At 29.7% G+C, this 9,234-nt stretch overlaps 2 non-coding genes across 2 annotated transcripts; both read right to left on the minus strand.

Moving 5' to 3' along the window:
• Positions 1-2,392: 2,392 nt before the first annotated feature.
• TRNAR-UCG (transfer RNA arginine (anticodon UCG)) lies at positions 2,393-2,465 on the minus strand. Its single transcript has one exon. It is a non-coding gene; the product is annotated as a tRNA-Arg (tRNA).
• Positions 2,466-8,743: 6,278 nt separating this feature from the next.
• On the minus strand, positions 8,744-8,816 carry TRNAR-UCG (transfer RNA arginine (anticodon UCG)). Its single transcript has one exon. It is a non-coding gene; the product is annotated as a tRNA-Arg (tRNA).
• Between the last annotated feature and the right edge of the window lie 418 nt (positions 8,817-9,234).

Here is a 9,234-nt window from a genome sequence, read left to right on the forward strand (position 1 = left end):
AAATAAGTGGTCATTTTTGTAAAAGCAAGGAAGAAGTTGCTTTATTTGTCCAAGATCTGACGAAGGAAGATACTTTTTCTCTCCATCTAAAGTATCAATCTAATAGATCATCCAAACTATGGCCAGAACTTTGTCAATTGATTTTTGAAAATACATATGATTCCTATTTACTGTAAAGTCGGTTAGACCCATTTTTTTGGGCCCAACTAGACCATTTTTTCAATAGATAGATCTAGACCAAATTTATGTTCCTTTAAATAAAATATGTCCAACAAAAGATATAATGGAAGATGACAAAGCATGATATAAGTGAATCATCTTGGTATCATAAAAGCAAATCTACAATTTTCAAGACGATTTTTTTTATTATTAATTTTACTTATACTAAGAAAAAGACTTCAAAAATAATATTTTTTTTTCAATATTTATATTTTGATGACGATAAGTAAACTTTAAAAAACAAACAAGAGAAAAAAGCGGGAAATTTAGAAAAATTGATCATATCTTAAAAACACAAAGCCCTACAAAGTCAATTTATACTTCATTGAATAGAACATATTAATGCCACATTAGTTTGGCTCAGACTGTTTTTGAGCGACATAATTTGCATTTTAATGTTATTGTGGAAAAAAATCTAAAGTTTTTTTTGTGTAATGCTTTGTAAAAGCAAAAAGTAGGTGCAATTATTTGAATCTGACAGTTTTTTCTCTCAACTAAAGTATCAATCTAATAGATCCTAGTATATGGGCAGAGCATTCAATTGAATTTTGAATCGGTTCATACTACAAAATCAACTTCATCCTGATAGTACCATTTGAAAGATACATTTATGTACCTTTAAATAAAGTATGCATTGGCCTTGTAGGTCTTAGGGTTTTCAAGAAATGACTAATTTTCGAGGCAAGTCAATTTTCCACGTTTTATTATTAAATATTATATATCTTGACTTAGAATCTGTAGTCAAGTTTTTTTCTGATTGAGTAATGATCATTTGCCGTTATGCTAAAAATAGTATTTTAAAATTTTGTGGTAATTATTGATGAGACGATTATGGGTATAAAAATGGGACAATCGGGTGTTTTTTCTGGAATTGACATCGGGAAACTAATGTTTACGATTTACAAGTCCAATTCTTAATTTTTTAATGTTATACATTATTTTTCTAAGTTATGAACAAAAACAAAGCACTCATCCCCCAAATTATTTTTTTATTTTATATCAAATAGAAAATTTCATTTAATATTTCCAATTTTTTTCTACAAAATTTAATTTTTTGTTAATAGCTGTGGATTTTTGAAATTGGTTAAAATGTCAAATTGTATAATTGAAAGTTGTTGTTTTTTAAATTAATATTTGAATTTTTTTTCCAAACATTTAATTTTTAAAAAATTTCATAAAAAAAAAAATTTCATATTTTTTTTCCAAATTTTTTTTTTCCACAAACATTAATTTTTCATATTTAAAAAAAAAAAATTTATTTATTTTTATTTTTTGATGTTTTTCCTCAAAATAAGCCCCCTCCCCCACCTGCCAAAATATAATCCTGTGGACGCCTTTGATAGCAAAATGGTATTTTTTAACTATTTTTTAAAATATTAAAGAATCGGAATCATGAATTTTTATTAGAATGTCATCACAATCGGCATCGGGATTTTTTTTTTTTTTTTTTTTTTTTTTTTTTTTTTTTTTTTTTTTTTTTTTGTGAATCGTTCCATCACCAGTAGTAATCATCACAATTTGAAGAATGTTTTGGAGAAAAACAGCTTGAATGTCATGAGACTTTATTAGATCAGCCTCAATCAGTCGTAAAAGGAAGGAAATAAAAACACAGGTCCCACACAATATCTAACAATGATATAGTCAGGAATTACAACGACCTCTATCCTTAATTATCCTCCAATTCCAACAAGGACTTTAACTTATAACTCCCGAACAAATCCTCAGTGTTAATCTTCGTCTTTCATACACTTGTGATTACTTTAGATTTATCTCTTCAACAGTATACAAATAAGGATAACAGCTTCCCAGGTAGCAACTAGAACAATACATTCTTTCAATGTCATATATTTTTCATTCCTCATACTGATGATAGCCGAGACAAAGTTCATCATAATATTTATCTAATTTATTTTTAAAAGAAACATTTTTCCTTTTTGATATTTTGTCCCCACAAATGAATCTTAACTAAACATTTAAAATACAGATATTTAAACATTTTAAGTTTAAAGATAACTCTCTTTTTATTAGCAATAATAATAACATATCTTACGCCTTCATCATCTTCTTTTTTTTTTAACCTATAATCTTGTGAGGAATTTAAAAATAAATAATTTTAAGATTTAATCACATTCATAATTAGATGGCCAAACAAAAAAAACAAGAAAAAATAACACGACCGTGACAGGACTCGAACCTGCAATCCTCAGATTCGAAGTCTGATGCCTTATCCATTAGGCCACACGGCCGACCTTGAAAGATGCAGAAAAATAAAGAATTAAGATATCCTGTTTATCCAACCACAACTGTACATTGGCCAACTTTCAATAAGTAACCATTCATTTGGAATCTTCATATAAATGACGGGTACATTGTAGATTTCAGGAGAAAAATACGATCAAGCACATTAACTTTGAATTGAAAGTCAATCTTCAAACATGATAAAGTTTGTTTGAAATGTCTTTCCGAATCATTGATCTACTGATTTAAATAATTATCGCTAAAACCTCCCCTTGCAGACTGCTGGTACCAAAAAGGGATCCAACTGTTTTTAAGTAATATAAAATTAAAAAATAAGTGTAGTTGATTATTTTACAATTAAAATGAAAATCTAATGAACATTTTAAATTCCTTTTTAAAGCGTAAATATTTTTTAAATTCAGAATGATAAAGAATTATTTATTAATTTTTAATTTGTTATAAAAAATGCAGGGGGGGGGGAGAGAGGCTTAGTTTTTGGAATATTTTAGAAAAAAAAATCCTTTTTCGAAAAAAAATTTGAGCGAGTAAATTTTTGGAAAAACAATTTCACAAATTAAATTTCAAATATGAATCACAAATCAATCTTTATGAAAAAAAATTACATATATTAAATTTTTTAGAAAAAAAGTTCAAAAATCCACTTTTTTTATATTGAAAATTTAAGTTAATGAAATAAAATTCAAAAATAAAATTTAAAATATAAAATTTTGTTAAGAAAAATTTCATCAAATTCATAGCCTTTAACAGAAAATTAAATTTTAGAATTTATTTTTTTTGAAAATTTACATTTAATTTCAAATATTGATTTTTTTGCAAAAAAAATTCTAATATTGGAATTTTTTAGAAAAGTGAAAAATCCTTAATTGGGGTGGGGGCTATAGGCAAGCCCCTGCGGACGCTCCCGCGTAGTTAAGGTGAATAGAGGTGCATATATTTTATATTGATCATCGAGCCATCAAAACTAGGAGGCCCATAATTCATTTATGATATGATAAAATTATATATTTTGTTCTGATTATTAACATTTATTATGGAGGAAGTCCAATTGGGTATTAGAGAAAAAACAATAATAACTGGACCATTTTACTTACCCAATGATAAACTTCTTAGTCTAATTTTAAACTTAAAAAACCTATAGTACAGTAGTTTTGAAACTTTGGGGAATTTACCACTGGTGGGGAATGACGGAGTTGCCAAAAGGGGAGATTAGCCAGTCGGATAGAAGAACCACTACTTCAAAATTTCGCCATTTTCAACCAAATTTCAAATCACAACCATCTACAGACTATTTTAATATCAAAAACCACCAATATATGAGTTATTGTAAGATATATTTGAATATAAGTTACAACACTGTTCGCTTACAAATGTCATCAGCGGCTCCCTGAAAACTCCCATTATAAAGTATGCGTTTTCATAGTTATTTCATTTATTGGGGGCGTGTTCTGATGACTATTGGATTTTAAGGGTTAAGATTTGTGAAGGCGCAGGGAAAAGTGAGTGGCGGAAGGCGCCTGACGCATGAGAAGGAGTGGAAGCTCATGAGAAGGGACTACATTGGCAAAGTATGTTCCACCTACCGTGGCCGCTTGAAGGCTGTCATTGAGAGCAATGGAGTTCAAATTCATAAATAATATCTGTCATTGTGTGCTTATTAAATGTCTTTAATTTATCTATCACGTCTGTCTTAATTGAGAATCAGGAGGAGCAAAAGTTTGCTCATGTTGATTAGTGGTACATCCAGTTCGCACGACCCGGCATATGGGCCAAATAAATTGAGGAAAATACTTACGAATCTTTTCATATGTATTTCCATGTGATAACTCTTAGTAAAAATATAATATTTATATAAATAAATAAAATAAAAGGTGCAAAACGGGACACAGGTTAAAGATAAAGTATTAACGTACTTATGTACTACATGTGATAGAATCATTTTGTCAAAGACAGATGGTCTGGATGGAAATGGAGAGTGGATTATTAAAAAGTGGAGAATTGGAGAAAAAAGGTTAAGACCCCCTTCTATAGTATGAAGATGGTTGAATTAAAATATTAGCGATCGTGAAAGGACTCGAATCTGAAATCCATAGATTCAAAGTCAATTGCCTTATCCATTTGGCCACAAGGCCGTCAATGTTAATCCTGTAAACAATTCTTAAATATATAACCTTAAATCTTCATATTTCTTCCCAGAACAAGCCTAATAGAAATACAAAGTTATACCATTGCGCGTTTAGGACTTATGTTTGACTTCAAGCACGCTTTTAATATTGACGTCATAGTAGATGAGTGGTTGAGTGCTTTGTCAAAATCTGTTTTTCTTGCCCAGCAGTTGGTACGATGCGTTATATTGAAAATTCTTGCAATAGTGACGTCATATACTATGAGAGGTTGCGTGCTTTGTCAATCTGCCTGTCTTGCCAAACAGTTGGTGCAATACATCAGATTGAAAATCCTAGCATCCTGATTACATAATGGTCTAACCTTGTATTTCTATTAACCTTGTTTCCAGACAAAGAATCTTGTATTGTAAATGTTAAGCATTTTTAGTGTGCAATTTTTTTTATTGTTGACAATATGAACACTATTTGTTATTTTTTAACGCTGTTATTCTGTTATTCTTGAGGACTGAAGATCTCAGTATATGTAGAGTGTGTGGAATCATTGACAATGGAGAGCTACACTGAGGATTTGATGATGAGTTATCTCAGCAGATGTGTGGACGAGTCCAAGTACAACTTGAACTTCAAGGCCGAGTCCCGAGTCTCACTGAAATTCAAGTTCAATTTCCGAGTCTAACTGGAATTTTAAATCAGAGTCCTGAATCTGGAAGTCACATACTTTGATAGATATAAAGGGGTGGGTTTTTAAATCCTGGAAAAAATTAAATATAATGTAATTCACAAATATTTTGATCTTACATGCGTAGGGATCCATAGTGAAGTAAATCACTCAACCCAACCAATCACAGCTCCAACCAAAGCCTCCAACCTGGCCCTGAACCAGGCAACAGGTCTTGATGAGACACTCCTCGTCCATGTTGGCCTCTGCCTCTAGAATGAAAGCCGATTAGGAATCAATAGTTTTATGTGCACATTTATTGGACTTTTTTTCTCCAAGACGGTACACACAAAGTATTCCAAATAACATAGTTATTTGCGTCCTTGGACGTGTGCCTGGGACGGAGGCATACAATAATGTCTGCAACACGTTTGTATTTAGAAAACATCTAAAGGGGTTTCTTTTTTTTTCTGATAGAGTTTTGTCAGTTAAATCTAATGAGGACACTTTCATAAACATAAATCTTGGGGTTACCAAGAATTCGAGGAAAATATGAAGAATACATCGTTTTAATTTTCATGAAAACCGAAGGTAAACATTATCTTTAAATATACATTTTCTTTTCGCTTATCAGGATTGTCCACAGGGGGTGGTCTAGAGGAGCGGTAGCCCCTCCCCCCTCAAAAAAAAAAAAAAAAAAAAATACATATTTCCTTTAAAAAAAATCTCCATTTATTTTTCCAAAAAAATTTTAAATTTTATTTTTAATTATTCTAATATTCTGTGAATAGCTATCGATTTTTGAAATTTTATCCAAAAATTTAATATTTGAAATTTTATGTGAATAGCTGTGGGTCCTTGAATTTTTTTTCCAAAAAATTTCATATTTATAATTTTGATAAACAGCAAAGGATTTCTAAAAAAAAAATTCAGAAAAATAACTGCAGATTTTGGAAAAAAAAACAAAAAAAATCTCTGAATATCTATGGATTTAAAAAAAAAAAATTAAATATTTTAGTAATAGCTGTGGATTTCTGAATTTTTTTAGATTAAATTACATTTTGAAATTTTGTGAAAAAATTGAATTTTTGTGACCAACAATACACTTTTGAAATTTTGTAGCAAAAAATATAATTTTTTGGTGAACAGCTCTGGATTTTTGAATAATCCTGCGGGCGCCCAGTAATATAACTTAACCTGATATATATATTTTTTTTTCAATACTAAAAATGCTTGCAATTTACAAACCTACAAATAGCAAACTCCCATACAATAATTCACTAAATAAAGTTACGACCGTGACAGTACTCAACCTGCAATCCTCAGATTCGAAGTCTAACGCCTTATCCATTAGGCCACACCGCCATCCTATCATTAAAAGTAAAACGTTTTATTTTGAGCAAAGAGTGTTAATATTAAGATGAATTTTTTAAAAAATTGCCATTTTTTTCAGTCATAAATTTTGAAAAAATTCTCTATTAATAAAAAGAAAAATGAATATTATACTTAGAATCTACTTTTGTAAAAAGGTGAAGTTTGTGTGATTAGTAAAACTTGTTAAATTTTGTGACAGGGATTTTGCAATGAAATAAATCATGTTTTCAAAATATACAATATTTATTAACAGAATTAAAATAAAAATAAGACTCATAATTAAAAAGCATTTTTTTCAAATAATGATATAAATAAAATTAATGTTTCCAAAAAAAAAAAACTTGGTCGTTTTATTTAAAAATTCTGTTAAAAATTTGGGAATATTTATATTTTTTCAGATAATACACACTGCAAAAAGTTTTGAAACCCATGGATAGAGTTGTGTAAAATAAGACCAAACGCTTATGATATTTTTTCCTGTTTTGATTATCCGATGAGTGTTTCATTTTATTTTCATAATCTATTGCCTATGGCCGTGTATAGAAATGGGCTGGAAGGGATTTATCCCTATAGATGAATTGATGCCGTTTTCACCCAAAAAATATCATTCGGGAAAAAAATTTAAAAAAACAAATTGGATTTTTAAAAAAAATTCTTAAGCAATGGCCATTTCATAAAATTCAGTCTCGGCCCAAAAATTATAATTATTACCATGATTTAATTTTTGAAGACAGGACATCGAAGTACCGTATGGTCCATTGAAATATGAACACTTACTAATATGATAATTAATTAATGTTGAGTGAATTTTTTTTGAAAATTTACATTTAATTTCAAATATTGATTTTTTTGCAAAAAAAATTCTAATATTGGAATTTTTTAGTAAAGTGACAAATCCTTAATTGGGGTGAGGGATATAGGCAAGCCCCTGTGGACGCTCCCGCGTAGTTAAGGTGAATAGAGGTGCATATATTTTATATTGATCATCGAGCCATCAAAACTAGGAGGCCCATAATTCATTTATGATTTGATAAAATTATATATTTTGTTCTAATTATTAACATTTATTATGGAGGAAGTCCAATTGGGTATTAGAGAAAAAACAATAATAACTGGACCATTTTACTTACCCAATGATAAACTTCTTAGTCTAATTTTAAACTTAAAAACCTATATCTTAAGCAATGACCATTTCATAAAATTCAGACTCGGCCCAAAAATTATAATTATTACCATGATTTAATTTTTGAAGACAGGACATCGAAGTACCGTATGGTCCATTGAAATATGAACACTTACTAAACGATAATTAATTAATGTTGAGTGATTGAAATTAATTGATAATTCGATATATTAAACCATAAACAATTAATTACAAAACTGAACAAATTGGAGCTAGCTAACTTACCTACAAGTCGAGAAAATAACACTTGAACGTGATTGTGATCTGTTTACACCGTCAGCAAGTCTGGAACGTCGAAGAGGAAGAAGGTCTCTATCAAAAAGGTCAAACTGGATCCGGAGGAGTTAAAGAAAACAGGCCAAGCCAATCACCTCAAGTCCATAAGGGCCCAGCTAGAGATCTTGGGGTTTAACACCAGATTGTCCAGAGGCCATAAAAATAGTGGATGGAGGTAGAAAACCATCCCCTCCGTTCCAAGACTCTTTTGATTGAGTTTTGAAGAAGTCCTTTGAGTTCTTTTTAGTACTTTTGAATATTATCATATCATTTCATTATCATATTTTTTTCATCACTGATAATAGGGATCGCTAAGACAAAGTTCATAATATTTATCTAATTTATTTTTAAAATAATTTTTTTCTTTTTTTGAATTTTGCGAGTTTTTTGTCCCCAAAATTAGACACAAAAAAGTACTAGCAATATAATTACCTCCTAAAACAAACAACTACACATTTAAAATACAGATATTTAAACATTTTAAGTTTAAAGATAAATTTCTTTTTATTAGCAATAATAAGAACATATCTTACGCCTTCATCATCGTCTTTCTTTTTTCAACGAATAATCTTGTAAGGAATTTAAAATTAAATAGTTTTAAGATTTAATCACATTCATAATTAGATGGCCAACACAAAAAAAAAAATTATACGACCGTGACAGGACTCGAACCTGCAATCCTCAGATTCGAAGTCTGATGCCTTATCCATTAGGCCACACGGCCGACCTTGACATATTAGTAAAAATAAACATTAAAGAAATTGTGTTTATCCAACCATAACTGTACATGAGGCAACTTTCAATAAGTAACCATTCATTTAGAATCTTAATATAAATGACGGGTATACTGTAGATTTCATGAGAAAAATACGATCAAGCACATTAACTTTGAATTGAAAGTCAATCTTCAAACATGATAAAGTTTGTTTGAAATGTCTTTCCGAATCATTGATATACCAAACACTCAAAATATTTATACTAATTTATTTAAATCATCAACACTAGAACAGCAGTTGTATAGTACCTCTCTTTGCGGACTCCTGGTACCAAAAAGGAATACAATTGTTCATGATTTACTACTCAACGTCGTAGTCTCTTTGCGTACCGCTGTTCTTAAAAATGACCTTACTAAAGTTTCAAAA

Source organism: Lepeophtheirus salmonis, chromosome 11 (genome assembly GCF_016086655.4).
Source record: "Lepeophtheirus salmonis chromosome 11, UVic_Lsal_1.4, whole genome shotgun sequence".
NCBI classification, from domain to species: Eukaryota; Metazoa; Arthropoda; class Copepoda; order Siphonostomatoida; family Caligidae; genus Lepeophtheirus; species Lepeophtheirus salmonis.